This window comes from Mus caroli, chromosome 5 (assembly GCF_900094665.2).
Source record: "Mus caroli chromosome 5, CAROLI_EIJ_v1.1, whole genome shotgun sequence".
NCBI lineage: Eukaryota > Metazoa > Chordata > Mammalia > Rodentia > Muridae > Mus > Mus caroli.
This window is the reverse complement of record NC_034574.1, coordinates 16,697,714-16,712,383: the sequence shown is the minus strand read 5'-3', so window position 1 is coordinate 16,712,383 and position 14,670 is coordinate 16,697,714.

The window sequence follows — 14,670 nt, the reverse complement described above, 5'->3', positions numbered from 1 at the left end:
CTTGATCACTAATTGAGAAAATGCCTTACAGTTGGATCTCATGGAGGCATTTCCTCAACTGAAGCTCCTTTCTCTGTGATAACTCAGCTGTGTCAAGTTGACTCAAAAATAGCCAGTACACACATCTATTTAACAAAGTAACTGTAGCTGTTTTCTCCATGGGCGCCCACACAGGCCTTTGCCCTGGCCTACAGTACCAGACATGAATTCCCTCTTGTGCTGCAGGACTTAAATCCAATCAAAATGCTGTTGGCTGCACCCCAAACAGTCTGTGCCACCTCTGTACGCTTGGTCGCATGTGATACATGGCATTTTGATAGGATAGCATTCAGGGTCTACAGTTGAGTAAGAGTTTTAGCGACAATTCTTCCCCAGCAGCAGGGACAGTGTCTTCCAGAATTTCAAAAGCCAGTCAGCAGGGAGGGAACTTGCAGTTCGGCCGCAGCATGATTTCTACACCCAGCTCCCCATCTGTACACTAGCGCCTTTCTCCTAGGGGCTCTGCTTACTAGTGGATTACTGGGAGAGAAAGGGTCTCCAGTCTTTCTTGGTGGCATAGTTTCCAGTCCCTACTGCCAGTCTGTGTACCAGGCACTATCTGCAGAGATCCATAGAGCTCTGGTCCAGCCAGAGCTGCCAGAGTTGTGCTTTCCGAAGGGGACGGAGAGCCAGATCTGAGTGAGCTGCCAGGTCTCTTCCTAAGAGACTGCTGCTCCTTCCTGGTGAGGACCAGTGGATACTACTACCTGGAGCCAGGCGGTGCCACTGAGCCAGAAGTGACCGGAAGTGACCAAGGTAGACTGGAGCAGCTTTCAGCTGCGAGAGCTTCTGGAGAGAACTCTCTTCCCCAAAAGTGTTATAGCTCTTATATGACAGCCGCTTTCAGGTGGTCTTTGATGAAATAACTCATGCACTTTATTCCTTGTGGATAGGGTCTTACATACATTTTGGGGTGAGTCAGGGGTCTAAAAGCAGATTCTTTCGTTTGGCTTGGTCTGAGATGTTAGGGATACTTCATCTGCATGTGGACAGGCTTCAGGAGCTGCCTCTACATGACAGATTGTCAGGGTCCCCTCCATGGGGTGCCATAGTCACATGACAGGAACCTGGTTGGGAGGAGGTGGAACACCTACCATCCTCAAGAATGAAGGTGCTGGATCTTAATGAGGTATCCTGGCACAGTCCACAGCCAGAAACCCTACTCTCCAGGCATAAGTTGATATCAAGACTGGAGGGGGGGGGGGCGCTTAAACGCTTATCCAAAGCTGAACCATTTGGTAAGGACTGGAATGACTGAGAGGCAGCATCAGACTTGTGTATGAAAAAGGAATTAAGTAGTTGAAGACTACATACAACATAGTAGTAATAAAATTGTGCGTGCTGAGCTCTCAGTATACCAATAAATGCTGGTACTCCAGCAAGATTCTGCACTCTTTTTTTAATTAAAAAAGTTTATTTTTATGTATATGGGTGTTATACCTGCATGTATGTCTGTACACTATGTGCATGCAATACCAAGAGTCCAGAAGGGAGGATCCAGTGCCTCGGAACTGGAGTTACAGACAGTTGTTAGCTGTTGTGTGGGTGCTGGGAGTCACACTCAAGTCTTCTGCAAGAGTGACAAGTGGCCTTAACTCATGACACATCTCTTCAGCCCCGACTTTTTACACTCTAACCTATATCTGGAATGTCTCTCGAAGCCGTATATGTTCAGAGGAGAGGCCTGTGAGAAGTGGTGGGATCCTAAGGACTCCAACCGCCTCAGTAGGTTAACTTGCTGAAGGCTTCATCTCATGTATGAGAAGTGAGAGAAACTTAAGAAGAGGATCCTAGTTGGAGGGTCCTTGGGAACATGTCCTCGAGAGTTACATTCTGTTTCTAATGCCTTCTTGTCTTTCTCTCTTGTGTTCCTGGCTGCTGAGAGATGAACAGCTCTGTTGCTACAGGTCTGCATCACCATGATATTCTGTGCTACAGATCCAGCAATGGGGATAAGCGACCATGAACTGACCCTCAGGCTGTCAACCCATAATTTCTCCTCCTTTATATTCTCAGGTATTTTGAAAAGCTGACTAGCCACCTTGACCCATGCAATGTAAATATAATTATTCTATATTATTCCATTTCATAAATGAGAAAATGGAGAGAAGGAAGAGGGACTCAGAGGATGATAGCCCACAGCCATAGAATAAGTATGATGGCTGACCTAAGCTCAAGGTTCTTTTGTTGTTCTATAAGCGCACATTTTCTCCTTACTAAAGTGAGCATAACAGATCGCCATCTGCTTTTCCCTTCGTGGGGAACTCCATGCAAACCACTTCTAACTAGTGTTTAGAAGACAATATTCTGGTTAGTGTTTTTGTTGTTGTGATAAACACCATGACTGAAAACATTTTAGGGAGGAAAGGTTTATTTTCAGCTTACATGTTCAGGCCGCAATCCATTATTGAGGGAATTCAGGGCAGAAACTCAAGCAAGAACTAAGTCAGAAACTATGGAGGCATTTTGCTTCCTGGCTCACTCTCTGGCTCTTGCTCAGCCAGCCGCATCATGGAGCCAAGGCCTACCTGCCTAGGGAATGGTGCCTCCCAGAGTGGGCTGGATACTCTCTCACACCAATAAGCCATCAAGACAACCTCTCACAGATATTGAGACAGACCAATCTGATAGAGGCAATTCTGTTTTTGTTTGTTTGTTTGGGTCTTTAAAGAAAGGGTCTCTGTGTGTCCCCATGGCTGTTCTGGAACACAGAGAAGTGCCTGCAGCAGTACCACCAGGTTTGATTGGGGCAACTCTTTATTGAGGTTCCTTCATCCCAAGGGACTTTAGATAGTCAACAATAAAAACTAAGCAGAACATCAGGCAGTGATGCACATAACTTTAAATCCATCCCTTGGGAGGCAGAGGCAGGTGGATCTCTGTGAGTTCAAGGCCAGCCTCAAGATCTACAAAGCAAGTTCCAGGACAGCCAGTACACAGAGAGACCCTGTTTTGGAAAACAAAACAAAACAAACAACAACAATAAAACCTAATCAGGACAAACGTTAATATTTTTATTCATAGAAAAGGAAGCTTAATCTTCAGACTGTTAGCATAATGTAGATTTGCAATTTTGATTGTTGGTAGCAGTAAAACCATCAGGAAGGTATATCTCTGGAGAGAAAGACATTTCATATTTTTGCTGACCATTTTGCTAACTCTGTGGCTGCCCTATAAATTACAAGTATAAATGTCAGCCAGTAGTAATTGGACCTGATCATATGAAATTAGAATAGTTTTTTTAAAAAAAAGGAAAAGGAGGGGCTGGTGAGATGGCTCAGTGGGTAAGAGCACCCGACTGCTCTTCCGAAGGTCCAGAGTTCAAATCCCAGCAACCACATGGTGGTTCACAACCATCCAAAACGAGATCTGGCGCCCTCTTCTGGAGTGTCTGAAGACAGCTACAGTGTACTTACATATAATAAATAAATCTTTAAAAAAAAAAACACAACAAAACTCTTAAAAAAAAAAAAGGAAAAGGAAAGACTACGGCTGGCAGTGTAGCTCTGCTGTAAAACGCTTGCTTAGCATGTGTGATACCTTGGGTTTGATCCTCATGACTTCAAAAAACAAAGCCCAGTAAAAACGACATGTCTGAGGTAAATTATCAATACAAACTGGTATGTTGGTGGTGAAGTTTGAGGCCTTGGACTTCTGAGAAGTGAGAGACCTAGCCCTGTTCTCTCTCAACACATAGCATCACCACTTGCTTCACTAGTCCAATAGCATAAAAGAGGAAGAAAAGAAGAGAACGTGTCTTCACTGTTTGCAGTTTCAACTTTAAGTAGATTAGATTCAGAATAGCCTAACTACCTAACCATGACCATATTACAACAGTGTTCACACTTCAGGAGTGATCGCCTCTCCTTGTCCTTGACAAGGATTATGGTTCTCTCTTTTTGTCTAATATTCTGAAACTAAAGAGAAGCCCCACCAAAATAGGATGTTAACTGCTAGATTTTCTTTCTTTAGGTAATAAAACCCAAAACATCTGGTGACTTTCAGATAACCTTAGAATCTGCAATATCTCCCTTAACCTTTGGTCCTGTGTTCACACTCACAGAAAGTTTGTAAATCACATGTAAGCTGCTGTGAGGTTCAAGTCTCAGGAAAGCAGTGTGATTGTGTAAAATGAAGCACAGGCACTAGCTACAGGAGCGTGAGGCCCATCGTGATGGCCACAAAAGGAAAAGAATGTGGTCAGCACCATGCCAAGGGCTGAGGTCCTGTACTGAAAAGAAAAGGAGTTAAATACTCACTATACTCCTGACTGCAGATGCAGCAGGGCCAGCTGCCTCACTCTTGTTGGATCTCAGTTAGCTACCCATCCATTGTGTTAAGTTTTATTTATTTATTTTGTTTTATCGGGGCAGTTTCTCTGTGTACCCCTAGCTATCTGGAACTTGGTCTGTAGATCAGGCTGGCCTCAAACTCAGAGCTCCACCATCCTCTGCCTCCTGGGTTCTGGGATTACAGACAAGCACCATCACTGCCGACCTTTAAGTTTTTAATCACTGTGCCTAAGAGATCCAGGAAACAAAAATGCCTTTAACCCATTAGCCCTTTGCACAAGGACAGATACTTCCTGAGATGCTGGGGGCTATTTTATTTAGTAAGACAACAAGCCACATGTTTTCACTCCCTGAACAAGTGTTTGACCCAAACTACACGAGATGTGCTTGATTACATATAGGCAGGAGATACACAGGCAGGAAATGTGACAGGATATATGCTTGCTCCTGATTGCACCAGGTAGGAATTGTATGGCCCTACAGGTTTGCCTTTGTAAGTCTTGGTAATTACAAGCCTACAGCATTACAGCACATTACTTTTTAAAACAAATTTATTGCTGGATTAACTTTTTGCTTACCTGTGTATATCTTTCTCTCCCATGAGAATAATTGCTCCCCGAGTGCAGGGTTATGGTATATCCTCAAAGCAATAGGTGGTCAATTAACATCTGTTCAGTTCATTGAGTGAATGAATGATTGCATGTATGGGTAGCTAGCTGAAGACATTTTTGTCAGGGCACCCAAAGAGTTTTACACACCTAAGGGAGCTAAGATTTGCTATTTCAGTCTAAGTGTTTATTAGCATAGTCATGACAGATCAGTGGACTACAAGTGGTGTGCATGAGAAAAATCTTCCCAACAAGGAAAAATTTCCTCTGTGAGTTTGAGGCCAGCCTGGTCTATGTAGCTAGCCCTGTCTCAAAAATAAAATTAAGACACACCTATATAACTGTGTATAGCTATGAAATCCCATCAAATTAATATAAATGGCATCTGAATCTAAAACATGGAAAGAGAGAAAGACAAAGCAGCAAAGGTGGAAACAGAAGCAAAGATAATAGAAAAGCAGGTAGAGAGGGGGAAAGATTTATTGGGACAGCAGAACTTCGGATGTCACTATCAGCTGGACTAGCTTTGGATGACTAAAACTGTCCAGAACTACAGTTGTGTCCTAAAACATAAACATCTGTCTAGTTTTCTGAGGCCTTTCCCCCCAAATCTTTGTTTTCATTAAAAACTGTTGTGGGTTTTTGATTGTTGTTTAGTTGCTTTTGTTTGTTTGTTTGTTTTGGGTTTTTTTGCACATGAAAAATTGATTACATCTTAAAGTGCTAACTTTCAAAAGGCAAAGGAGGTGGATCTCGTGCAATGCATCAGGACTTCACAGGTGGAAGCCCGGAAGCTCTCCATGATGCCTAAAGAACCAGCTGTAGAAGCCGTGGAGGACAGGCTTGGACAGCAGCCCGAGGGCAACTGCAAGTTCAGCGCATATTAATAAATCAGCAAGGAGGTCACATCCATCCTGAGCATCTTCAAGCTGCAGTCGTCCCTGCCGGCCACGGGGCTCTCTACCCTGCACACCGAGGCAGGCCAGACACAGTGCTCAGCCTAAGCACTTACTTTAAATGTCATTTGCTTCACCCTTGAGGCCTGTGGTTGGCTGATCTATGGGCAAACAAGCTTGTCAGGAGGCAGCCCAACCAGAACCAAGTCAAGTAGCTTCCCTTGGCTCTGATTGCTGAGCGAGGGAAGGAGCTGGCATACATTGTGCTTGGCACATTATCTCCTGCTTCACAGCTCCCTTGTCTCTTCCCACGAGGTATGGCTCTGTGTTGGAGCTTTGTTTTCCAGCGCTGGGAACTGAATCGTGACCTTGTGTAGCAATCTCAAAACTCTTAACTCATTGTGGTGCCAATTCACAAATCTGAAGTTTAGAACCTCATCAAACGTAGTCATAGGTGAGACTCAAAATGTGCCTGTGGAATTAAAGTAAATTACAACTGCTTACAAAATGATGTAGTGGGAAGACATGGGATAAATATTTCCATCCCAAAGGTAGGCATAGACAAAAAGAAAGGGGTAGCTGGATCAAATAGCAGGAAAACTCTCCCTAAAATCACAGGGGAGAAATTCTGCTCTTCATAGCCCAGAGGCTGAGGCAGATGGATTTCTAGCCTGGTCTACAAAGTGCAGCCAGGGCTTTGTTACACAGAGAAACCCTGTCTCGGAACCCCCCCCCCCAAAAAAAAAAAAAAAAAAAAAAAAACTTGGGGGCTGAAGAGATGGCATAGCAGTTACGAGCACTGACTGCTCTTCCAAAGGTCCTGAGTGAAGACAGCTACAGTGTACTCACATATAATAAATAAATAAATCTAAAAAAAAAAAAAAAGAACCAAAAAAAAAAAAAAAAAACAAGGCAGGGGGAGAGATGTCTTTAGTTGTTTGGAGCAACAGGGCAATGAAAAGAAAACTCTTTCCTAAGTGCCTTCCTCATCGCTATGACAGACTGCTCCCTATTTGTTACTTAGTTGATACCCCCTATTGTTCTGTTTTTGGTTTTGGTTTGGTTTTTAAATATTTTCTTCTTCCCCTTCCCCTTTTTCCTCTTCTTTCCCTTCCCCTTCTTCCCCTTCTTCCCCTTCTTCCCCTTCTTCCCCTTCTTCCCCTTCTTTCTCTTCTTCCCCTTCCCCTTCTTCTTCCCCTTCTCCTTCTTCTTCTATAGGATTATGTCTCTATGGTTACCTTCTCTCACTTACTTTAGTTATCTCCTGAAGAACTTATATCCAAATAATGTCACATTGGGAGTCAGGCCTTATCTGGGAGCTCCTTTTCATTTGCCAGGAAACTGAAATTGAACAACAACCAAGGCAACTTATAGAAGAAAGACTTTTTGGAGAACTTATGGTTCCAGAGGCTTAAAGCCCTTTACCATCATAGTGAGGGGCATAGCAGCATGGGAATGGAACCAACTTTTGAAACTGAAATGCCTACTTCCAGTGTGATATACGTCTTCTAATAAGGCCACATCTTCCAATCCTTCCTAAACATTTTACTAACTTGAGACCAATTATTCAAACATACGAGCCCGTGGAGGCCATTCTCATTCAAACTACCAGAAGGCCTTAATACATGGATTTGGGAATAGGGGACATAATTGGGTCCATATCACTTTTTCAGTAAAAATTGTAAATGGTTTGATTTTGGAAATATGGTTTATTTCATTTCCCCCTCAGAAGCTATTGTTACTTTTTGTAATGGTATTTCTCAAATATACGGTATTGTGAAATGATTATGGATTGTGAAAACCAAAGTAGTCTAGTTATAGACGCCACTTCACATCTGTGATGTCTATTATTGGTTGTCAACTTGACTATATTTGGAATGAACTACAATCCAAAAATGGAGGGCACACCTGATTCAGCTCTTGAGGCTGGAAGACACAGGCTTCTGGTCATGATTTTTTTTAAAGATGTATTTATTTATTTATTTAATGCATGTGAGTACACTGTTGCTGTTTTCAGATACCCAGAAGGTATACATTAATACATGAATTTGGTTATGGGGGACATAATTTGGTCCATATCACTTTTCCTGGTGTATCTGATCCCATTATAGATAGTTGCGAGCCACCTTGTGTTTGCTGGGATTTGAACTCAGGATCTCTGGAAGAGCAGTCAGTGCTCTTACCCACTGAACCATCTCTCCAGCCCCTGGTCTTGATGTTGAGGTAGGATGATACATGCCTTTAACTCAGATCTTGAGGCATAGTAGCCATGCTTATAAAGATCTTTAATGAAAAGGAATTAAAGAAAAGCTTTATAGTGGTTTGGTCTGATGCTGCTTGTATTCTAATGTTAAATACTGGATCTCAAGATGTGGTTGCCCCTGACAAGCAGATCCTCACATATATAAACCTTGCTCCCCATTTTACTGGTCAATAAAAGGCTGCAGCCTGTGATTGGGCAGTAGAGGGAGAAAAGTGGGACTTGAGGATCAAGTGAGGGGTTTGCAAGTAGAGAGAGAAGAAAGAGAACATGGAGGTAGAGGAGGCCACCATGAGAGAAGATGGACCATGAGCATGTAGCCAGGAAAAACAGCAGGTAACGGGATGTTATGGCTGGGAAATGCAGTAGAATAGCTCCAAACCTGGCCAGTGGAGGTTATGGCATGTAAATAAAATACCGGGATTGTGTGTCTTTTATATGGGCTAGCTGGAATCCATAGTCCATTTTACACAGCTTATGTCCAGGCTTGGTGGTACAAGTCTTTAATCCCAGCGTTTAGGAGACAGAGACATGCTGATCTCTGGTTGTGAGCCACTTAGTCTACAAAGCCAGCCTAGTCTACAAAGCAAGTTTCAGAAAAGCCAAGCTTAGGCGGTAAAGGAAACCACTGAAAAGAGAAAGCTGTTAAAGATGTAATTGAATAAGGGGATCATGTTCCAGTCCCAGCAAGCAGCAGAGTTTGGCAGCTTTGGCCGTGCGGTTCTGGATTTAGAATCAAGGTTAGAATTTTCCCCTCTGACTAAAGAAAGCTCCTGAGACCACCCCTGAATGTGTCAGGGGTGGTCCTGAATAGAGGTTCAGAGAGGCCGTTGTGTGAGGCAGCCAAAGTTGTACCTTCTGCTGCAGCTGGAGTTGGTAATGTTTAAGAGTCACCCATGGGGTAATAGTTTCGAAGGCATGAAGGGGTCATGGAGAGCAGCTGAGACTTGGCACTGTGAGAGGCCAGGAGAGGACATTGGTGAATATTGTCAGTAGAATGTCTAGGACTGTAGGGGTCATGCAGAGAAGTTGAGGCTTGACACCATGAAAAGAACCTATGAGAGGCTATTGGTAAAAGTGCAGCCCAGTGGTAGCAGAAGACTCCATTGTTTTGGAGATCCCAATACCACCAAGATGTCCACCAAGAATAACAACAGCAGAAACTGTGTTCCAGCTGGGCAGTGGTGGCGCATGCCTTTAATCCCAGCACCGGGGAGGCAGAGGCAGGCAGATTTCTGAGTTCGAGGTCAGCCTGGTCTACAGGGTGAGTTCCAGAACAGCCAGGGCTACACAGAGAAACCCTGTCTCTAACGCCCCCATGCCCAAGAAGCTGTGTTCCAGAATCTGTGAAGGTAAGCCTGGATCATCTTTGAGACCTAATGAGATTAGAGATGCCAGAGCCATGGGATACCTGCCAAAGAAAGCTGCTAACAGAGAGTGGAACCAGCCCAAGAGAAAGAAGTGTGTTGCAGCCAGCAAAGATAAAAGGAGTTAGAGATCTGAAGAGCGTTTTGACATCAAATATGGAGATGCAGAGGTCAAAATTCGCCGAGCTGGTTTTCAGTCTTGTTTTGGTTCAGTATTTCCTTCCCTATATTTTTGAATGGTAATATAGATCTTGTGCTTTGGTATGTTGGAGGTATGTGATCTATTTTTTTACTTTAATTTTATAGGGGATTATAGTTAAGAGATTGCATGAATCTCAGAAGAGCTTTTGGATTTTTAAACATTGTTGAGAATGTGATAGTCTATGAGGACTTTTGAGTTGGACTAACTGTATTTTGCATTATGTTCTGGTTACAAGCCCATGGGGCCAGGGAATAGAATATGGTGGTTTGAATAAGTTTGGCCTCTATAGACTCATGTGTTTGAATGCTTGGCCCATAAAGGAGTGGCACTATTAGGAGAGGTGCGGCCTTGTTAGACGAAGTTGATCATTGTGCAGGTGGGGCTTTGAAGCCTTAAATGCTCAAGCTATGCTGTGTGAAATGCATCTAGTCTCCTCCTAGCAGCCTTCAGATCAAGATGTAACAACTCCCAGCTCCTCCTCCAGCACCAAGTCTGCCTGGACGCTGCCATGCTTCCCTCCATGATGATGATGGACTAAACCTTTGAAACTGTAAGCCAGCCTCAATTAAATGTTTTCTTTTATAGGAGTTACCTCGGGCCGAGCAGTGGTGGCACATGCCTTTAATCCCAGCACTTGGGAGGCAGAGGCAGGCGGATTTCTGAGTTCAAGGTCAGCCTGGTCTACGGAGTGAGTTCCAGGACAGCCAGGGCTACACAGAGAAACCCTGACTCGGGGGGAGGGGGGGAGTGGGGTGGTGGTGGTGGGGGGGGGGAAGAGTTGCTTTGGTTATGGTGTCTCTTCATAGCACTAAAACCCTAAGGCAACATTTAATAGTCTGCTGTCATCAAGAAAGTCAGTCTTTCCAAAACCCAGCTTCCTCCTCTATGAAAAGTATGTAATAAAGCTAAAGTTGTAGAGGATTAAATGAGAATTACACAGGAGTTAACAGTGTCAAAAATATTCAATAAGTAATACCGTAAAATAAGCTAGATTGATGAAATATCTTATTTTTCTTTTTGGTTTTTCGAGACAGGGTTTTTCTGTGTAGCCCTGGCTGTCCTGGAACTCACTCTGTAGACCAGGCTGGCCTCGAACTCAGAAATCCACCTGCCTCTCAAGTGCTAGGACTAAAGGCGTGCATCACCATTGTCTGGCTTTTTTTTTTTTTTTTGGTTTGATGAAATATCTTTAAATAAGTACTAATGTATTCAGAGGAGCAACACCAAATACTCAGGGCTGTAGTAGAAATTTATTGAAAAATGATGTCAATCATTTCATTTGGATTCAAAATTTGGATATGATAAAAATCTCTCATTCAGGAAAAAGAGGCTGGCAATCTTATGTTAATCCAGCCAATCACTGGGGTGGATTTTACTTCATTCAAAACTATAATGTCCCCAGCTCTGTTACTCATGATTGTCTGTTAGTGCAGCTGCCTGCTGTGCGGCAAAATGTTTCGGAAAAGGCAGATGTGTACAGTGTGAACAAAGAATATAATCTGTAGAACCTGAAGTTCTGAATTTAGCTGTGTATCTGGAAAAAAGTGAATGAGTGGTGATACAAAATAATCTTATTTATAAAGAGATAAATTGTTTTTTACTAAAAAGAGAGTTAGGTTGGGTGGTGGTGGAAGCAGCACATGCCTTTAATCCCAGCACTCGGGAGGCAGAGGCAGGCAGATTTCTGAGTTCAAGGCCAGCCTGGTCTACAGAGTGAGTTCCAGGACAGCCAGAGCTATACAGAGAAACCCTGTCTTGAAAAACAAAACAAAACAAAACAAAACAAAACAAAACAAAACAAAGAAAGAAAAAGAAAAAAGAAAACAGAAAAAAGAGAGTCACATCTAAATGTAAAATTCTAAACCAGGCCAGGGAGATGATATAAAGTACTACTGAGAGTATGAAGCTAATTATACCACCAGAAGTAATGGATAATCAAGGGCATTGTAATTAATATCAGCTTATATGTTGGGAAAAGTGTGATTTCAAAGTGGTCATGGTGGTCCATGACTTTAATTTCAGCATTGGGAGGCAGAGGCAGAGGCAGAGGCAGGTGGATCTCTATGAGTTAGAGGTCAGCCTGGCCTATGTGGCACATTGTAGACAAGGCAAGGCCCTGTCTCAAACAAAACAGCAAATATAAAAGTGTGATTTCAAAGTTTTTCTAGGTGTTTACAACCTTGCTTCTACTAGATAAGAGAGTTTCAGCATAGGGCTCTCCTATGTCCCTTGTCTCAAGAAAAAGCAAAATGTGTCTGAGTTTCTTAAGGGGTTTGGAGGATATTTATTTTTAATGCCTAAGTGGAAAACTGGGTGCATACAGTTTTATGAATTGTACCCAGAAAGCTCTACAAGGACAGAATTGCTAACTAGTTACTATAAAATTCTAACATTTTAAGGCTCTGCCTAGAGCTGTGCAGAGTGCAGAGTTGACAAATCACATATGGCTGCTTGCCATCTACCCCAGTTAAGAGCTTCTAATCAGCAGATTGCTCTGAGGTACCTCAGACTGTTAACTCCACTTAGAAACTGACTTTGAAGCAAGGTCAAGAGAGATGCTAAATTGAATATACAATGAGTATCTGAGGATAGCTTTGAATTAAATCATCACACCACGCAAATCAGCTTCCTCTTCTGGAAGGGGTGGGGCTCTGGATGTCATGTTAAGTTATACACTTCCTGTTCCTTTGACCTTCACTTCCATTTCTCTGTGCTTTCTCCTCTTCCCACCTCCAAGGAGGCTCTTTTGAGTTCAGAGAATAATCATTCATCTATTTACTCAATGCACAGTCATAACCGTCTGTGCCAAGTAGGTGCTAGAGAAATAAATATGGATCAGAATATTTGCATGTGAGCATCTGACATTGTAGTTATAGAAATAGAAGTGGAAATAGTCTCGCTATCATTTGATAGTGCTCTTGAAAGATCTGAGAACAAGCCAAGATGCTTCGGGAAAGTGGAAGTCTCTTGAAGGCAACAATTCTTGGCTTGAGTGTTGAGGGGGATAAAGCCTGGGAAGAAAGTTTCAAATAGAAGTGACATTTGCCCAAGGAGAGTTGTGTATGCACTCAGCAGTCTGTTTAGACTTTGTGGTGGGTAGGGAAGCTGGAGAGGGGCTGTAATAGCAATAAAGTGTGAACATAAAATCCCAGGTAAAACATTTTTATAACAGACTTGTATTTTAGAACTCTGGAATTTTAGGAGTTATGTAAATTAATCTAATTCTTTTATAAGAGAAAGAAACTGAGACTTAGGGCAGCTAACTTGTTTGGGACAGGAACAAAGGTAATGGCCCATTCTGCCCTAGCATCCACTCATAAAACTGGCCCCCACTGAGCTCAATACACAGGTCACTGCATAAGGTTTAGAGCTCTGTGTCTACTCTCTATGGAAACGATGTATGTATTATCGATTTATGTATATGCTGTACTAGAATGTGCTGTAGTGGTATGGGCCTCACACATGCTAGGCAAGTACTGTACCACTAAGCTACACCTCCATCCTCACATTTGACAGTGTTTTTTTTATAATTCATGTTAGACTTAAAAACTATTTAAGGGAGAATATACTGGGGTTTGAATGCTGCTTAAACAAATTACCATGAACTTGGTGAAATATAACAACGCAACTGTTCTGGAAGCCAAACCCCGAAGACTGGTTTCTCAGAGCTCTCGACAAATTTTCAGGAGGATTGGTTCTTTCTAGAAGCTGCTAGGAGCTTCCATGGCTGTGGCTGTATCACTGCAATCTCTGGGCTGTCACTTTCCCCTTGGCCTACTTATCTTCTTCCCTCTCTCTTAGAATGATCCTTGTGATTACCTTTACAGCCCACCTGGGCATTTCAGGCTAATTTACCTGACATAAGATCTTTAATCACCGCATTACAACTTTCTTTCTATATAAGGTAACATTCACAGATTCCAGGAGTCAGGAATTAAGTGTCTTGGGTTATTGGTGGTGGTGGGGTTTATTCAATTTACTACACAGAATCATATCCTCTGAATTGGAAGCATGAGAAAATATGTACTAATGCTTTTCTAGAGACATGGAAACCCAAGGTAGATGAGAAAAGCCAAGACAAGAAATGTTCCTTAATGGCTGTTTATAGAGAAACAGATATACCTGCAAAGTTTTGTCTAGGCTGATCTTGGCAGGGAAGAAAGCTATATTCTAGTCTGTATGTGCTCACAGTAAATGCCATTCAACTGCTTTAAAAATAATTATTATTGGATGTGTGCATGATATGTGTATGGGCATGTGTGCCATAGTGTGTTTGTGGAGAACTGTGTCATTGGTTCTTGCCTTTCAGGGGCTGAATTATGTTGGCAGGCTTGCATGGCAAGCATCTTTGCCTGGTGAGTCCCCTTGCTATCCCCAACACTATTGAACTGTGCATTTCAGGTGATTAGGATAGTGAATTTTCATGTGCTTTTTTTTTCTTTTTCACCATAAAAAGCAGCAGCATTTCTATGAGTGTTGAAACTGTTCTTTAAAAAAGCTTGAAACAAATGGAAACTATGGGTTTTTGCCAATCATTGCTGACTAATGGTCCAAAACAGAACAGCTAATCACTGTTATCAGCACCCCGCCCTCCTTTATCAATTACCCCCATTGTTTAGATGAACAGAACAGTACAACTACAGTGGCGGATTGGCACTAAGTACTTGGGAGGTAGAAGGGAGATTTTCTCATGCCAAAGATAGTTAATTTTAAAAAGTGATTAGAATTTAGTTGTCTAAGTATCTTCCTGTCATCTCTTGGCAGTATACATGTGTTTTACATATTTTAAACAATATTTCTATTAATTCTTTGAGAATTTCATACAACATTTTTTTTTAATTTTTAATATTTTTATTACATATTTTCCTCAGTTACATTTCCAATGCTATCCCAAAAGTCCCCCATAGCGCCCCCCAATTCCCTACCCACCCATTCCCATTCTTTTGGCCCTGGCATTCCCCTATATTGGGGCATATAAAGTTTGCAAGTCCAATGGGCCTCTCTTT